At 34.1% G+C, this 19,950-nt stretch overlaps 1 protein-coding gene across 1 annotated transcript in view; it reads right to left on the bottom strand.

Annotated features, from left to right (window-relative positions):
- Window positions 1-11,087, bottom strand: part of LOC129757530 (uncharacterized) — a 40,588-nt gene extending 29,501 nt beyond the window's left edge. Inside the window, exon 1 of the mRNA XM_055754800.1 lies at window positions 10,581-11,087. The gene's annotated coding sequence lies outside the window, so the exon portion shown is untranslated. The remainder of the gene's footprint in view (window positions 1-10,580) is intronic.
- Window positions 11,088-19,950: the final 8,863 nt, after the last annotated feature.

The following is a 19,950-nucleotide window of genomic DNA, read 5'->3' as shown; positions in this document are numbered from 1 at the left end:
TGTACCTTTTTATACCGCCGAGGGTCAAATGACTCCTAACACTTTTTCTGCTAAAGACTCTCTTGTTTCTTAACAGATTTTTACAAAATTCATAGTTTTGAAAAGCTTGTAACGTGACTCAAATATGATTTTCAGACAATATTCAGCTACAATAATTAACTTTAAAGTTATTCAAAGTCTAAGAAAAAAAAATCGAAAAACATGCTTCCGGAAAATCAGTTAAGTGCTCGAATAAAATTCACTCAGTGATTGAGAATTCTGAAGTTAGAAGCTATATAGTGCACGTATGTAAGTGTTTTTTTTTTAAATTTCTTTAGACCATGGTCACAAAAAATGTAAAAAAGTGGTGTAAAAACCGTACTTTTTCAACCGCCAAAGCTGTTCCAGCCTCATTACAGTTGACGTAATTTGTGACATCATTAGATTTATAAAACACGAATCACAGAATTCTTGACGGTTATTCAGAGGTAGCTGTTTTAAGAAATTTTTATTAAACTGCATTTCCTGAGACTATTCTAACACCTAATTCTGTGTTTTTTTTATCTAAAGGTGCTACAATGTCACATATTATGTCAACTTTCCAATTCACTTTTAAACAAATTTCTACTGTGGCTGGAACAGCTTTGGCGGTTGATTTATAAAAAAAAGTTCGGTTTTCACAGAACTTTTTTTACTTTTTTTTGGCCATGATCTAAAGAAATTAAAAAAAAAATATTTCCATATCTGCAGTTTTTTTGGATTTTTTTCTTAGACTTTGAATAACGTTATCATTGTAGCTGAATGTTGTCTGAAAATCATATTTAAGTCCTGTTACAAGCTTTGGTAAAAATCGGTTGAAAAATAAGAGAGTTTTAGCGGAAAAAGTGTCAGGGGACATTTGCCCCCGGTGGTATAAATAGGTAGGGAAGAATGAGGATACTTGATCCCTTGGGATCCCTTGGGATACTTGACTCCTTCGCTATATCTCGAAACAGGAATGTCTTACAAATGTCGAATATTCTAGAAAAATGTGCCAAATAGAACAAAACACCAATGATGTTCCCTCAATAAATTTTAAAAATTTTATTTTCCGAGTTATTGACCTTTGTTTGAAAAATTCTCTTTAAAATGTTTCTCACATGAAAATAATATGATAAAAATATTTATTTCAATATGTCTATCGGTGGAGTATAATATGAACTTAATAATGGCATATTTTCAAAGCAATAGTAAACTCTAAATTTTTTAAGAAGATTTTTTCTAAAATGTATCTTATGGGTATAGTTGATCCCTGTAGTCCAAAAAAATACATTTTTCTTCTGAATGGATCGTGATCATTGGTTATCATGAAGTTACTAATATTTGTCTTATAACTAATGTTTATCCAGTAATATCTGATAAAAAGAACTAAAAATACTAAATTTATCTAAAAACCTTGAAAATTGCGCCTTGAAATATGCAATCACTTTAAGGTAGTAGACAAATTTTTAAAATTCTTTTTGTCTGATACTTCTAATATGACTAATATGGCAAAAAATAGTCAACCGACTTTTTATCTTCGGATTTTGCTAGATTTTTGCCAAGAGTCGGGGTACCCTGATTAAAGGATCAAGTCTCCTTTAGTAAAGGATCAAGTTTCCTGTAACTCAAAAAATATCATAATTTTTTTAGTCTGAAGAAAATGCTTCTAGTTCATATACGAGTTCATGTATCGTTCCAACTTTAGGAGTGGTACTGTTGTTCACGTTTCTTCCTTTCCTGGTTCCAGTCGTCTCTGCGTCCAGTGCTGCACAGTGGGGCATAATTATGAGAATGAAATATGTAAAATTGTTGTATGCTTTTCAATAAATAATGAAATATTCGGTGGTTTATATACTCTACATCGTTTTTCCGAAAATCAATTTTGGAAAAAAATCAAAGACTACGTGTATAAATTGGTCCAATCAGTAATACTGAGTCACTTTATGGAATATCCATTCCAATTTCAGTCTTAGATTTGAAAATCGAATCAATTGGCGGGCTGAAACTACTTGAGTCAATCCAGAAGCGGTTCCTGCGATACGCGCTTCCAAATTTACCATGGAATGAACCTCAACGACTTCCCTCCTACCATGGCCGATGTGGAATCTTGAACATCGAACCAATCGGTTCACGTGCTGTGCTGCTTCGTCGGCTTTTCATATTCGACGTCATATCCGGGAACACTGGCAGATAGTGCCAGTCTCATCGAAATGATACCGTATCATGTTCCATCTCGTTCTCTAAGAAATTTCGAGCCGCTAAGATTAAACAATTATGGAAGAAATGAATTTTATCAGCCATTTGACATCTCTTGTAGATTGTTCAACCAAGTGTACGTGTGTTTTGATTTTAATATAAGTAAGGATAGTTTTGAGGGGGCATCCATTCATTACGTAACGCTACGAATTGTGACATAGGGGAGGGGGGAAGTATGCTCATCGCTACGTAACGATTTTCTCTTTTGAAAAATTTCATTTTTATCGCAGCTATTTTGATATCATGCAAATCTTCCAGGGGAATGTAAACCAAATTTGTAAGCTTCAATATTATTCTAATTAGTTTGTATCTTTTCCATTTATTCTTCTTCCTCTTCTTCTTCGTCTTCTAACACCAACATGGCCGAAACTTGAAGGAATCCTGGAAAATGATAAACTTGCGATCCGCATTTGTCGTTTCACTATTGTAGATATCTGAAATATCGAACATGCATTGCAGAAACTACTAAGGCCAGGCCAACCATGTGATGTAAAACGCAAAAGATACAGGAACAAGAGGGAGGAATGAAGCGTGGAGTTCCTTGCCAAACACTTCACATGATTCTATAAGATTCGGGTTTGAAGTGATAATTTTCAATTTGCCATGTAGAATACTAAAAAAAAAATAATACAAAAAATGGATTGATCATACTCGAAACTTTCACAGTTTGAGGCTTGTTCCATAAGTAATCCAATCTTTGCCACCATTCACCTTTTCCAGTTCTTCTCAGTTAATGTTTTACAAATTTCAGTAAACCTCAACAAAAGCTCTCGTTCCTTCAAACTATGCTTTAGATTTTTTTTTCTTTATCTTCATGATGATGTAGAACATCTTCGGGAACGACTGTCAAACACATCTCCGAACGATCGATGCTTACTTAGATCCCTCTGGTTGGTATCTTTTCCTTTCATGAAGATTTTGAGAGAGACTTTTTAGACCATCAGCTAACACGCACATGGAAACTCGGAATAAGACAATCAATCAGTGTTAACAGAGAGTTATCATTATTGAGTTCTAAGAAGCAATCTGGGCAGATATTAACTCAGTTTATTCTGTTGTATGTGATTTGAAGAATGATGAAAAAACCATTATGTTTAAATTCGTTTTTTAACCTTCAGAATTCAAAACAATGAGAAGAGGGGAGGGGGTGTTAATCAGCGTTACGTAACTTTTATCGGTGGGTAGGACGCAGCGTTACGATTTGTGACATGCGGAGGGGAGGGGGTAAAAAAAGTCCCTTTTTTGCGTTACGTAATTAATGGATGTCGCCTCAGCGTAGTTTAAGTAACCAGTCTGTATGATATTGAGTTATCGAAGACCGTGAACAATAAATAAATAAATAAATAAAACTTTTCCAGCTGATTTAAACCAAGTTTTATGTTATTGATTCTGAAGTACTTCTTTTTTAAAACTTTGTTTACTGAAGTAAATATCGTGAATTAAGGTCATAATTTTCCAATTGATCATTTTCAATTTATTTTCATCATAAGCACATTCTCATCTCGAATCGCAAATTTAGTTAAGTGATTTTCAAAATATGATTATTTTATGTTTTTAATATTGTCTTCTTCCGATGTTGCACTAAAGATGCAATACATTAATATTTATAAGTCTTGTTTTGTTTCTTCAGTTCCATGGTTTTTCTGAGTTTTAGAACTCAAAAGCTTTGTTTAAGGTCCTAAACTCATTCAGGTTCCTTATCTGATATTTTTAACGATTACTGATTGTGTGTTTAAAACATGTATTTTCCATTTTGATATTATATTTTTGTAATTTTCTTGATCGAAACGGCTCATATCATGAGGCTTTAAGGAGCCAAACTCGTTTTGTTATTTACAATTGTTGCATAGGTCGATTTTATGTTTTCAAATGTAACTTTTGTCACATTCAAAAGAAGGATTTGACAAAATTTCTGTTTTATTAAAACGAAAAGAGAAGCTATTTCTTTACTTAAACTATAATATGCATTACATTTTAACAAGTTACATAAATGGCTTTTTTTTGTGTTTCAATAATATGAAGTTTAAATAAACATTTCGAGTGGATTATAAATTTTACAATTCCTACTTTAGGTCTGAGGACTGATTTTAATTTTGTATTTGTGATTTTTATTTATAACTTGTTTCTCAAATCTTGCTTGGAAATTATAATTTTAAATAAAAACGCTGAATTGTGATTTTAGTTTTTAAATTTTACCCTTCAACTCTTATATCTGCTTTTTTTTTTAATTTAAATTAAAATCTTTTATTTTATCCTATTTATTTTAAACTCTAAGTCTGAAATCATAATATTAGGTGCTTACCAAATATCACGATGGAAACATTTTTGCTGCTTTCAATTAAGCAGCATTTTTTCTAAAACATGGAATTTTAGTTGTTGATAGAGTTATTAAAAAGTTGCTATTTTAGTTCTGCATTTAACAACTCTAATCAAATTTTCGATTTTTCGATTAGCTCTTCCCCAATGATTGCACGAGATGTATTAATCTTTAGAGATACCGTAAAATGGGATAACTTTGATCGCCGGGGTAATTTTGACCAACAACAACTCAGTCTATAGTTTGAATTTTTGAAAACTGTTTTCTACGTTTGAAAGCCTATTTATTGAGTATCAAATAGGCAAAATTTGGTTTGTATTTGAAATTTTTTTGTATTAGTAAAAATTCAATATCAAAATCCTAAAATATCTATGTTTCCTAAGGCTCGAAAACAAACAGCTCTCCTGATGATACCAAAAAGCATTTAGATGCAAACAGGTTGTTGAAAGTGAAAGAACAACTTTTTTTCTTTGTAGATGTGTATTGACAGTGCTATTTTTACAGTGATTTAGTGATAATTTTTTAATATTTAAAACATAAGGACATTTTCCAAGAGCCCGTATTGGACAAATGGGTAGGAACCCTATCAAATGGTAAACTTTGAAGAAAAAATGAAAATGAAAATAGTGGGAGGGTCTAGAGGAATGTGTGGACTAGAAAATTCATTTGTATTTTGTAGCTCAAACTATTTAGCAACTAACTTAAATTTTGCCCCTAAATGTATGCACCATAATTGTTATTTTTCCGATTATAAATGTTTTTAAAAGAAAACGTTAAAAAGCATGATAAAATTTATAAACTAGCATTTGTAAATATTATGAAGGTTTTTGTATCCTTTATGATCAAGGAAACTCGTAAAAACCGTCGAAAATAGAGACTGACCAATGTTACCCCAAAGCATTAGATTGAAAACAGAGAAGAAATCGATTTTTAGAGCGAATTTAAAGTAGTCTAATAAATTTCCGCAACCATGTTTTACGTTCATAGGAGTCCAGTACTGGTTTTAAAAATATGAAACATGGCACATTCCCCTTAACAGAAAAAATAATCGAAAAATATTGAAAAAAGTGATCAATATTACCCCGGATTACGGTACCAGGAACTACTTTTTACGCAGATGTAATGGTTATTTGAATGCAATATACTGAACTCACTTCAAGTTACGAAGGAACTTTAAAATTTGTATGTTCTGGGATGGCATTTTTATAATTAAACCCAACATTTGTAACATGAATACTGAATTTGAAAAATTTGATTCAGTGATTTCTGATTTATAGAATGCCGATGAGATTTTGTGTTTACCGACTGGAATTTCTTCGCGGTTCTTAATGTATTAAGAAATTATCTTGATTTTGTAGAAATGCGTAAGTGGTACTATTTTTATACAAAAAAATTATATTAAATATCAGAAAACAGAGTGGTACTATTATATGATTGTCAGTATGGATTTCGAAAAAAAGTCTAGTACAACAACAACCACATACATACAGAGTTATGATTGGTAGAATACTGAAGAACTGAATTATAAAAAATTTAAAAATAATATAAAGAACAAATACAAGATTAAGGCTAATTGCAAAATGAAAATTTTTCTTTGATAAAATTTTGAAAGTGAAAGATATTGATTGCGTATGATATCTTGATGATTGATGAAAGCATGAATAATAACATGTCGTTTCCATTTTCGTGAGGAAATTTATGACAGATCCATATAAAAAAGGTTGAACGTTTATCTTCATAAGTGGACAATTGAAACCATTCCTAATCCGAGATGGATACCTTACTCCAGCTTGTGTATGTGTGGCTAGTCTTTAAATTGAAATTGTCCATGGCATTATAGTTCCTCGACGTGGGAATGTTTCAGAACCTATTTTTAGTAATCAGCGCTTAGGGAAAAGTTTGGAGTAAACAATCAGATGACCAGACGATTGAAAAAAAACATTGATTTCTGTAAATTAAAGTTTAAGGTTTAAGTAACCAACTTTCACAATAATGTTCGCTATTAAGAACGCAAGCTTCGAAAATTGGGAAGATCTCAGTTATTTGATCTAGATTGAATTGAACTGAAAGCCATCATCTGGTCAAATTATATCAACGTTCATCTTTTCAAATATCGTTCATATGATCCAGATTGAAAAAAGGGGAAATTGCGGAAAACAAGCGTTACCCTGTTCTTCAAAAAGCATTCATAACAAGAACGTACTGCAAACCACAAGAAACGTTAGCCAAATAGAAACAGTAAAAATATTTGAGGCAGATGATTTCACGAAACCGAAAGAAACCCGTTATACCAACTCACAGTCTTTGAAGAGGAAGCACAAGTAACGTTCAATATAGGCGCATTCAATCGAATTAATTCGAGTGGCCTCGTTTTCCACCGTTTTGTTTGCATCTGAGCTGATTTGGAGATAAATGTTTGTTTTTAATGATATCATCAGCTCAGGGCCGACCGGGAGCGATCTAAATGGAGCTGCATGGAGTAGGAAATTATTAATTTAAAGACAGCGTGGAGCGTGGATTTCGGTTCGAATTCCCGAACAGCCTGTACGTTGTGAGGGCACGAGCCTTAGTGCTTAAAACAGTTAAATGCCCGAGAGTGGCCTGGAAGAATTTCCAGCACTCTCGTTGAACAAGAGTACAAAACATATTTTATTTTATTAAAAGAAATTAGGTATGTAAATAAAAAAAATTCTATCATATCAACTTTAGGAATTATGATGTTAGTGCATCATTATGTCATGCAAGAAAAAACATTAATTTAAAATGCTTAAATCTATTTTTCAATTCTTAAATTATATGCGATTCATTGCTAATTCATAACAATTTTAGTGCACTGCCAAATAAACTGTTCAGTTTAATCATCACAAACAAGGATTCTTTACTGTAATAGTTTGTATCAATAATAAAAAGTAGATTTAATATATTTTCTGATCTTTTTGGTCAAATTTAGGTGATTGAAGCTAAAATGACAGTTTTATAATATTTTTCAGAAAGGATTCCCTCACTAACAAACAACCATATTTTCCAGTTATGTTGGTATTTGGTCTTCCAGGTTAAGATTAAATTAGGGGTGAAAATTGATTGATTGTTAAAAGCAAAAAAAAACAAGATTAGAATCGTCAGTTGTTACCTGTTATGAAATTTAAAATCACCTGGGATCAAAAAAGTTCCCTCTTGGACGAAATGAATTTGTGGATTTTTCAGATTTTAATCATAAAATGCAGCTTCGCCTGTTTTGATTATATGTTTTGTTCGGAAAAACGGAAAACTCTGTTGGGAGAGTGTCGTTTTATTATGGAATTTTAATATATAGAGAGCTTAACAAAAAATTATTTGATTACAATTTTGACAACATGCAAAACTATTGGAAAGAAAACAAAGGTATAACGTCTCAAAGAAAGTTGTATATTTTCATTTAAAAAAATCTAGCAACACTGCCAAAGTGAATCGTACATGTTTAAAAACATTGTTATAACGAGAAATTCTTTGACTTTAGATTCTTGAAGTCATCAGATTCTATGAATTCGCAATTACCGTCGCATGCAGGGAGAGAAAATATTCAAGAAAAAATCACAAAAGCGAGAATTTATGAACATTTTCATAGAAAACTTCTAATCAAAATCAGCACGTACTCCTCTTTTTGGGAAATTTTACCAAATTGTTGAAAGACTTTTGATCAGAAAAACCAACGTACTTCTTCCATTTTATGAAGTTGTCTCACGTCTTTTGCAAAAATTACGAAAGGAATACAGCTTTTAACAAATTACTTTCACATCTTGTTTTCATAAACATGCATATTTGGTATTTAGAAACAGTAAGCTCGATAAGCGCCTTTGAGTATGCAAACAGTAATCAATATGCAGAAAATTTAGGTAATATGCTTAAATGCCTCGTATACAAATAAAATGAGCACTTATATCAAATAATGTTTGTAAAGGAAATTTACCTGTGACCTGGATTATATGGCCAGCTAAAGAAACATAACATCTATAATTGTACAAGCACTCGCAAATTGCGTTGGTGGAAAACATGAAGTTTGTAACAAAAATCTACTCTTAGTTTTGTTTGGGTCAACTCATAAACATTGCACGATATTTGGTCGTTTCGGAACTTTTATAATAAATTTATGGAGCAAAGACAAAAAGTGACTCATGATACCCCACTCTACCCTACTCTTTTTGAAATAGATTGTTTTATCATGTTTCTTTGTGGTTTGAGGAAAAATAAAATCCATGTAAGCCAAGCTAAGCGTCTGGGTGATATGCAATGCTAGAGCAAAAGGTTAGGGCTAGTATTTTGTGTAATCCGAGGTTTTACGCTCAATGTAGTCTGTTTGTAGTTGCGGGATATGGGAACCCTATTTTAATTCATACTTACCCTACTGGGAATAAACCAAGCATTTGATCTGAAGTTAAGTTTTTTTTAAACTAATATTTCTTTTTTATGCATTCATAAAAAAATGGCGTTTTAGTTACTTGGCCTTAGAGCTTTGAAAGTTTGAATCCGCTGAACGAAAAATTCACAATTTTTGGTATCTTTTCATTGACAATTTTATCAGTTCGTAAAAATTTGTAGAGAAATCCATATCACAAAAATTGAAGACGGGGTTTTTAAAAGAATTAAAAAAACCAAGCGACTTTAGAGTGAAAGTTCGAGTTTTCGGAAGCCTTGTGTTTACTGTTTAACGTACTCCATGGATTTTAGGGTGGTTCAATTTTTTTTAATTTTGTCTATTATTTGAAATGTTGGCTGTCAGGAGCAACTAGTTCACATTCAGTTTATTCACAAAATTGGCCTAGATGGCTTCACTGTGTGAATTTTGAATGGATGAAGTGAAAGATTATTAAATAGAAGTTTAAAAAGTAAAATATGGCTCAATTTTGTTTAAACATCATTTGAAAAAAAAAATCAGACATTTATTTATATCATAATGAACATAACAAACTCATGTTCCTTTATTACAAAACCAATTTTTCGTTAAAAAATTAAACAAGTGCAGACGAAAAAAGAACCTTTAAATTTTACAAACTTTGATTACTGAATCTAAGAAATATTTTTGATGAAAAAAATACTATAAAAAAATGAACTAAAAAATATTGTAAATCATATTACGTTATGAGATTTTAAAATAATCAACAAAGATGTCAAAATGAGAATAATGAAAAATTTAAAATTAAAAATTTAAATAACTTAGCATCACTTTGCTACAGATTAACACGATCCAGACCACGTATTATTCTGAACTCAATGTGTAGTAATTTTTTAAATCCAGTTAAATGATGAACCCAACTTTTCAAATAAATTTTAATCGGCGACTGAATTTGACACAGCAGAGTATTCGCTATGTTGAACGTACAAAGGTAAAACTTCAGTTCACTCCGTGTACAATGATTGAATTAACACAACATACGAAAACACCAGGCTCCGCACTTCCCAGCAATTAAAGCAACATCTGCATATGAACGGAGTACAGTTCGTTGGATGCTAAATTTGCGTTCCCAGTTTACCGTTACCGGGATCTCAGGGCAGCCTCGAGACGAATCGGTAGTACACAGCTTCTTCCAGAGCAGTGCAACATCATTGACCTGCAGCACAATGAGCATCTATAATATGCTCCTTGCATTCAGTGAGCCCTATTCTAATCTACAGTTAGGCAAACCTCCGAGAGGGCGTCTCTTGTGTGACACAGTTTCGCAGCAAGATACCGATCACCTTACACCAATACAACGCGCCGAAGAAAGCACATACTACTTAACCCATTCTGTACGGCGCAAGAAAGCCGGAATGAAAAACGTCGATTTTGCTCGTGTTCCAGAGAGAGACTTCAACGGATGGTTAGCAGCGAACCTTCTTTTTTCCCCCAAATTCCCATCACACATAGATAGAAGCTGCAGTTTTTTGTTTGACACATTTTCAATGGTAGTCGTTGTTCGCGATTTCTCTCACTCTGGATGTTCTGTGTTCGCTTATGCACTATATAGATGACTTGAGTTGATTCATTTCATACCTTTCTTCGGTTCGATGAATAAAAATCTCAGAATTATTCACTGAACTGGTAAATCACCGGCACCGTTTCGCTGCTCCAATTTCCGATCTCCAATTTTTCGGGTGTCTGAATCTTTTGAAACGACTATTACAGTTTTGTATTATCACTTCTTCTTACAATTTCTTCGGCTTCGACCGTAAACGGATGATGGAATTGTAACGGTATTTGAGGCAACTGAATACTGCCGCTAGCCACGTTGTGCACAATTAACTGCAGTTTTCTGTCACCGATCCGAGCTTTTACAGCATAAACACACCACGACGATCACTACAGATTAGACAGGATGGTGAAAGAATGATTATCCTTTGGAACCGTAACCGCACGCTAAGAACAAAAGCACTGTTGCAGTCATTAGTACTGGAAACGAGGCTAAGGAAAAGTAGCAAAACTTGCTCGATGTTAACATTGAGGTTGCATCATGGGCAATGACTTTGAAGCTAATGTTCGCGAGGCTTTTTATTGCCTTTCGGAAGATGTGGATGGTTATTCTTGTAAAACATAGCAGTATCTGTCTCAAAACTCTCTTTCAGACACTCGTTTGCTGACTGGCAAAAGTGTATTGCTGAACGTGCCGTAGCCACGAGTTTCTACTGGGACTTTTACGAGAGAATCACTAAGAGAAAGAGGAGAAAAGAGCGATTTATTCGAACGAAAACCTTAATGGAAGAGGAAAGTAAAGAGGAAAAGCGAGAATTAGTTTACGGTAATGTGGTACACAATTCCGCGGCCTTATGTTTTCCATCTAACCACACCACGGCCAGAAATGCGGTGGAGGCATTAAAACTGCCATGCTGGGTTGTACCAATTACACAAACTTAGATTCATCTACAATGATTGTAAAGTTACACATCAGCCCACGAAAATGTGTAGGAAAACGTCATGGGAAAATTTTTGTCATACTAAATATGCAACCCGTTAATGCTGCAAATTCTGGCACACGGGAGTATCGAAGGAAAAAAAAACTAGCCCAGACGATCGAATGTACTGCATGATATAACTGGATTTATGTTGGTGGAAAATTTTATGCGAGAACTCTTCCTACACTTTGTTCTAGAGATTTTTTTCCTTCACTCTCCATCTGGTAACTGGCGCTAGCGGAATGAAAACTGAATGGCTTAACCGTTAAATAAATTGAACCAAACAAATCATTTTTGCACCGCTGCTTTGACATATTTTCTAGACCTAGTTTTGACATTGACGCCAAACCATGATCAGATATTTCCTTACAATATCTTTTCTGCGACGCATAGTGCGTATCCGTATGAGCAAGTGTACCAAATCGTTTTTCTTACTGTTAATTCTGTACATAACTGAACATTTAATTTGAAGTCACATGTTCTACAGCACTTTGCAATCAAGAAAAAATTAGTGAGAGAAAAACATTCAGTTCAAATCAATTTTTTGTTCATGGTTGTGCATTTTGAAGTTAGAAAAACACAGTTTGATTGCTTACTTACTATTTTGCCGAACTCCATTCAAATGGTCTAGACATGACTGCCTATAGCAGATTTTTGTACACATTGAGAGAAATATCAGCATTTGACAAATGGACGGAATAAATGTGCTCTCTACAAGGGTTAAATTAGTTCTGCATTAAATTTTTTCGGCTGCCTCTTTTAAGTTGAGTAAGATTCTAACATTGGAGATCCGATCCCTAATGAAAGGCTTCAAATAACTTCGAATTACAACGAAAATAAGCACATGTAACTTCAGTGTGATGCTACATAGCTGGAAATAATGTTACACTAATAAGTATGCTCACAAAAAATGAATGTAATACTAGTTGAATTTAGCGGACCTTGCTTATGTTTGCATGAAGTTTATGTAAATTGAAGTTTTTATTTCTTCAGTTTGATTTATGTTTGGCCACCTAGACTGAATTTTCAACAAAACTTTGTAAGTTTTGATTTAGATCAATGGTTTTCAAAGTGGTCCCTACCGCAACCTGGGAGGCTTTGAGAGCTTCCAGGAGGGCGGTGAACGGAACTTTGAAATTTGGGGGCCTTGGAAGGATTCAGGGGGGGGGGGGGTGGTGGTGTCATTTTAAATTTTACATTTTTACAAATTACGCAGCGTAGAATTGTTGAAACAACAACATTGCAAAACTCAAGTACCAAATCATAGCCAGGTTTAAGATTTAAATATTCAAAATTTTACGGAGCTGTGATGCTCGATTTTTCCTCTATTTATTATAGCGTTATCACCGACAGTTTTTTTTTTAATTATGACAGATTTCGTATACGATCTATACATTAATCTGGTTTTGTTAGTTTATTTTGTGTGATACTGGAAAGCATTAACTTTGGATGACAATGCTTAAAATTCTTCAAAATATATTGTTCAAAAACATTTGCCAAAAAAAGCTTTCGAATCGATTAAAAAGCGTCACAATTTTTTTAATAAATTATTCAAAAGAGAAAATAATAGATTCTGAATAGCAAAAATTGTCGAATATCAAATATTAGAATCTATGTTCAAGTTTAAGATCCGTATATGCAGCTACATTTCAAAAGGATTCAAATTTAGTGTAAAGGGTAAAGTTTTTATAGGTTTCATAAATACGTATGCAAAAGTTTGAAATTTGTGATGTGATTCAGTAATGCTTTTAAAAGTTTTATGCTTTTTTACCGAATTGACCTTCACAAGTTGCTCGGATCTAAATGATCCAGCGAATCATTCCAATAAACTTAAAAACTAAAATTAAACATTATTAATTCCTTTTATTGAAAAAAGGAAAATAGCGAAGCAAAGCCAGCATTTTATGACTTTTTTAAGTAAGAATTTTTCTTTCTACCGCAAGTTCGGGGATAGTAGTCAAAAGTTGTATAAGACTTTCACCAAGTTGGATGAATATTGATAGAAGGATATATTTTGAACTATTCCAAAATAACTTAAATCAGCTATAGACTCAGAAACTACTGAACCGATTTACGTGAAACTTAGCAGATAGGTGTATTGGAGGTCGGGGAAGATTCCTATAAAAGTTCGAGACCCCTCCCACTCTTTGGAAGGGGGGAGGGACTTTTTAAACAAAAAAAACATGTTTGAATAACTCGAAAACCGATCATGCAATTGAAACCAAATTTGGTATGGGAGTGTATTTGGGTACGAGAAAAGTCCCTGAAATGGTGTGGTACCCCTCCTTCCAATGGGAAAATAATAATTTGACATGGGTGCTTATTTGGATACAACAAATGTTTCTATGCTTATTTGGGACTCCACCCTCTTCGATTGGGGAGATACAAAGGGGAGGTTGCATTATTCGATAGTTAATCATGCAAATGAATCTAAATTTCACATAGGAAGGTGAAAGACTACGAGTCAAGTTTTAACGATGTTTGGGGGAGGGAAGCTCCCATACAGTCTTATGCATTACTCGAGAACTAATCGAATAAACAAAAATGTCATGGAAGTATATTCGAATACGAGAAATGATTCTTTTTGTTCCGAGAACCTTCCCTTTCGCCAACGGGAAGACGGGAAGGAGGAAGGAGATTATCGTACAAAATTTTTGGATCACTCGAGAGCTTATTATTCAAATTTAATAGCAGAGCTTATCTCTGTAGATTTTTTTCAATGATTGTTTAAGGATTATTCCTCCTTTAACTGACTCGATTGGAAAGGTGAACGGGAGCTCCCATACAATTTTTCTAATAAATGGAGTGCTAATCTAGCAGATGGTAACAAATTGGGAAAAGTATTGGAATAGTTAAATACGTTTGTTTTGATAAATTCAAGAGCTCATCAAATAAATTTAACCAAATTTTACATGGGAGAGCTGAGGGTACGAGGAATGATTCTATGGTTATTAAAAAAACACACTTTACACCAGAGGTTTTTAAAGATTCAAGACCACTGCTTTTTTCAGAGGAGAAGAAAATGAAAGCATGTATTGCTCGAAAACTTATCAAACAGATGGAGCCACATTTATGTGAAATGTGATGTTATTTAGTTATGAAAAATGTTGTTATGGCAGTTCGTGGACCCTTTGCTGGGAGCAAATAAAACGAGTTCTTAATATCAGATTTAAAACGACTGTTGAAAAACAATTTCAGATCAAGTTTTCACAAAAATCATTTCAGGAAATATGATCTTCTTTGTCTTCCAATAATAATTTGATGTAAAAGTTCTCAAGGTATCAAAAATTTATTAAAAATGAAATTATTTTCACACATTTTATTGATTTTTAGAAGGTGTAGCGAAGCACACCGGGTCAGCTAGTGAAATATAAAATCGAGCGATCCGCCAGCCAATAGCGAGATAAAACTGATAACGTTCTTGTTTAGCATTTGTTTAGCATACAGCTCCCTTGGCAAGTCAGTTGCTTACTGAGCCGATGTCCGTGAGTTCGAGCCCAAGAGTTGTACCGGATAAGTTTTTCAATGATATTAGTCGCGAATGACATAAAGATGTTAAAACGACCATAATCGAAACAAAAAAAAAATAAAATTTTCAAATTACAGAGTTCGGTTATTGGAAGAATGTTATGCGTTAACAGATACCTAGTATGGGTAGGGAACAGCAGAGGGAGTCGGAAGATAATTTTCAATCATCTATTCTGTAGGGCCTGAATTTTTCAAGATGTAATAAAGAAAGGCTTCCCCCTATCAAAATAAAATTGTTTAGATGAGACTGAATAAAGGGTGAAAATTTGGTCAATATAAACTTGACGTATTTCTTTCAATTTTGCATTTAAAAAACCTGAACACCCCTCATTTTGAAGGTGTGTGTGTAGAATGTTGCTCCTATTTTGATTTTGGAATTCACTCTTCAGTTGTCAAAATGCCGTCCAAGGAAGAAGAGCAGCGTATCAAAATTTTGCTCGCGCATCGCGAAAATCCGAGCTACTCGCACGCAAAGCTGGCAAAATCGCTAAAAGTTGCCAAATCAACCGTTACAAATGTAATTAAAGTGTTTGGGGAACGTTTGTCGACAGCCAGGAAGTCTGGATCGGGGGGAAATCGAAAACCGGAAGCCGCTGAGAGAGTTGCCGGTAGTTTCAAGCGAAACCTTAACCTCTCTCTCCGAGATGCTGCAAACAAGCTGGGTGTATCGTCTACAACCGTGCATCGAGCCAAAAAAAAACGAGCCGGACTACCGACTTACAAGCAGACTTGTAAACCATCGACATTTTCTCTGACAGTCGCACAGCCTGCTTTTATCAGTTTCATTGTTCGTGCCATCAAACGAATGCAACCGAAAACTTGCCGAACAGTCGACTACCATCAAACGAAACGACATTCATTCTTCTTTGTGTGATTGTCGAACGAAATTTCGTGTCTTGGTACACGAGAGGGATAATTTGATGGTCAAACGACCATAATTCCCGACAGTTCACGACATCGCCTATCTCTTTCACGCAGCAGAACTTACAGACTCAATAAGCAAATGCAATCTTTTCTATTCACTCCCTCCTGTTGAAAAAAAAATTAGCCACTCTGCAGCGCCGGGTGATGTTTGGATGTGTTGGTCGAACAATGTGGAATGATTATCTCGATTATCTACGCAAGAGGGATGAAAGTCAAACGACTAACCACACCAAAGATCAGAATTTCATTTGACATTTTTTTGCTCTCCGATCAAACGATTGCACTCTCCACGATTGTCACGAACGATGTGTGGTTGTTGTCTCCGGAAAAATTCAAACGATGGTGACCAATTACAAGCCTGCTTACAAGAAGGTAGTGACTCCAAATCGCAATGATAAACAAAATACGACGGCCAAAGCGCGATCCCGGAGGCTGTACACGACGATGCTGGTGAAGTTTGACTGCGTGGTAGTGGACGACGAAACCTACGTCAAAGCCGACTACAAGCAGCTTCCGGGACTATCGAACCGTTTTCAATTCAACCTTCAACACCTGCGGCTCTTGAGCCTTCTTCTCCACAACCATTCTCTGAGATACGGCTGCTCACCAGTCCACCAGAACACCAATCCGTGCGATACGGGTTTGCGTCGGACGTCTGACCTGCCCACGTCAGCCAAATTATATGCGGGCCTCACCTGAAGCTGGGAACTTTGCCGTCGCAGGTTCTGAAATAAAAGAAATTTCTATCATCATACAAATCGATGAATATATAATAATAAAAGTTCTTACCATCATCACTGCAGTTGAAGGCATCCTCTCCCTATCTGAACCCCGCAAGGTTGATTTCGGAACTTTTCCGGAGCTTTTCTTAAGCTGATTTCAGCCGCGAAAATCACGAAAAGATTCTCGTAAAAACAGTTTGAGCGCGAAAAAAATTCTCTACACGGAAAATTGTAAAAGTGCAAAAGAGCAAAAATTTATCAATTTTCGTATGGTTTGGATTTTCATTTTACCTTGAAATACATTGTAACATAAAAAATTACAAGAAAAAAACTGTGCAACCATGCTTTTGATAGAAATGTCAACTATGGAAGATTTTGAATTAACAATAGACTTAATGGTGACTTTCCAAATTATGGTAGTTTCAAGATTAATATCGGTTGATAAATATTTAGATATTACGATGAAGTTTATTGTTAAATTGAAAATTATGGTTTTTTTTATACTAATACCATGGTCTTGGCTATTCGGGTGGTTTGGCAAGCCATCTGTACCTGTGGCTTGAGAAGCAGCATTTTCATAGCATCCGGGACTGTCAACCAAGAAATTGACGTGAAAGAGTGTTTGAATAAACGTCTGCTGCCTTTCTTGAAGAAACACGGTTGTTCCGTACTGTTTTGGCCGGATTTGGCATCTTGTTATTACGGTAAAAAGGCCATGGAGTGGTAGGCCGCCAACAACGTGCAGGAGCTCCGCCCAATTGAGAAATACTTAGCTATTGTCAAGCGGAACCTAAAGATGACCAAAAATCTACTAAGGACGAACAGCAGTTCGAGGCAAACTAGCTTTTTGCGGCGAAGAAGGTGGACAAGGTGGCTGTACAAAATCTGATGGCAAGGGTTAAGCGTAAGGCCCGGCAATTCGGATTTGGAAAAACGGAAGCCTTACTGAATATTTTTCCTGAATTTTATACTAATTAAACTTGAAAAAGAAATTAAATTTGATTTTTCAAATAAACGATTTCACTGATTTACACGCGTTTTCCCTTGACCAAATTTTGACCGTATTACACTTTAAACGCATAGTAAAACTTTGTCTGTGATAAAACTTTAAAAGAACATGTTGGGGCATTAAGTTTCTTAATTGCCAACCCTCAATTTGGTTTAATAATCGTGAATAGTCATTTACTCTTTGAAATTTATTTATTATGTAGTATTTTTCATAATTGAAATCTATTGAGGGTCAAAAACGAAATATTTCATTTATGTATTATGTATTATAGAAAATTTCCAAAGTCATGAATTAAACAACGAAATGAAATTCTACAAAACCATGAACTTAACATAAAGTTGTTAACTTGAGAAAATCAAAAATTTTGAATTCGGCGGTCTTAAGTTTCGTAGATCCAGGAGTTTGGTCAATTTTCCTAAACATTCCTACCCGGGCGCTTTTTACTAATATCTCTGAATTTTATTCATTTAATTTTCTTTCAATACTTCGTTACAAAAAATATTAAATTGATTCGAAAAAGTTAAAAGTTAATGAAAATCGGGTTTTAAATTTCAATCATCAGTCCTATGAGTGATTATTTACCGATCGAACAGATCAGCTCAAACGATGGACTAAGCACTTCGAACAACTCTTCCGAGTCTCGAATAGCGACAGTAAGTCGCATTATGGCGTCACTTTGGAAGAGCGCACGCTTAGGGGGAAGTGTTCCTAAATGCGCATATTGGGTACTATGCGTATACAGCCGATTGACGATATGGCTGGAGATTCAACATATCTAATCAGTGCAGTTTGAGGGTAGAAAAAGCGTATTGCTTCTGACTCGTAGCATGAACAAAATTTATGGTTATATGAAGTCAAAAAAAATTTAAAAATTCAAACAAGATTTTTGTCAGTTTTATTAAAATATAATGAGCTTTATTTATCGTGCGTACAGAATCTGTTAACAAAAATGTTAATGGATTTTCTTCTTACTCATCTGGAAATCGAAAATTCAACAAATTGAAGCTTTTGGCAAAGTTGTAAATGATAAGATATCGGAATAAGAGACAGGTTTCGAATGCAGACAGGTTAAATGCCTATATCAGGAAAAAAAACAAAAGATTAATCTTATAAATTTCTTACTTTGTATCATTGAATCATTTAATCTACGCTCAAATCACAATCTTACGGTGAAAAAAGAAGAGCTTAATACTGATCCGATAAAAATACGATATGAACAAAATATTACCATGAAAAATATTGCAACTGTAAATGAAATAAAGCTAAAAACATAAATATGCGCATTTAGCCGCCGGTTTTGGGAATTGGCTATTTTGACTATTTTTATTATAAAATTATTTTCACAAAAACAGTAAGAGATTTTAACAGAATTCAGATTCAGAATTCAGATTCAGAATTCAGATTCAGAATTCAGATTCAGAATTCAGATTCAGAATTCAGATTCAGAATTCAGATTCAGAATTCAGATTCAGAATTCAGATTCAGAATTCAGATTCAGAATTCAGATTCAGAATTCAGATTCAGAATTCAGATTCAGAATTCAGATTCAGAATTCAGATTCAGAATTCAGATTCAGAATTCAGATTCAGAATTCAGATTCAGAATTCAGATTCAGAATTCAGATTCAGAATTCAGATTCAGAATTCAGATTCAGAATTCAGATTCAGAATTCAGATTCAGAATTCAGATTCAGAATTCAGATTCAGAATTCAGATTCAGAATTCAGATTCAGAATTCAGATTCAGAATTCAGATTCAGAATTCAGATTCAGAATTCAGATTCAGAATTCAGATTCAGAATTCAGATTCAGAATTCAGATTCAGAATTCAGATTCAGAATTCAGATTCAGAATTCAGATTCAGAATTCAGATTCAGAATTCAGATTCAGAATTCAGATTCAGAATTCAGATTCAGAATTCAGATTCAGAATTCAGATTCAGAATTCAGATTCAGAATTCAGATTCAGAATTCAGATTCAGAATTCAGATTCAGAATTGAGATTCAGAATTCAGAATTCAGATTCAGAATTCAGAATTCAGATTCAGAATTCAGATTCAGAATTCAGATTCAGAATTCAGATTCAGAATTCAGATTCAGAATTCAGATTCAGAATTCAGATTCAGAATTCAGATTCAGAATTCAGATTCAGAATTCAGATTCAGAATTCAGATTCAGAATTCAGATTCAGAATTCAGATTCAGAATTCAGATTCAGAATTCAGATTCAGAATTCAGATTCAGAATTCAGATTCAGAATTCAGATTCAGAATTCAGATTCAGAATTCAGATTCA

This window comes from Uranotaenia lowii, chromosome 3 (assembly GCF_029784155.1).
Source record: "Uranotaenia lowii strain MFRU-FL chromosome 3, ASM2978415v1, whole genome shotgun sequence".
In the NCBI taxonomy this organism is placed as follows: Eukaryota; Metazoa; Arthropoda; class Insecta; order Diptera; family Culicidae; genus Uranotaenia; species Uranotaenia lowii.
This window is presented reverse-complemented; position numbering and strand designations above follow the sequence as displayed.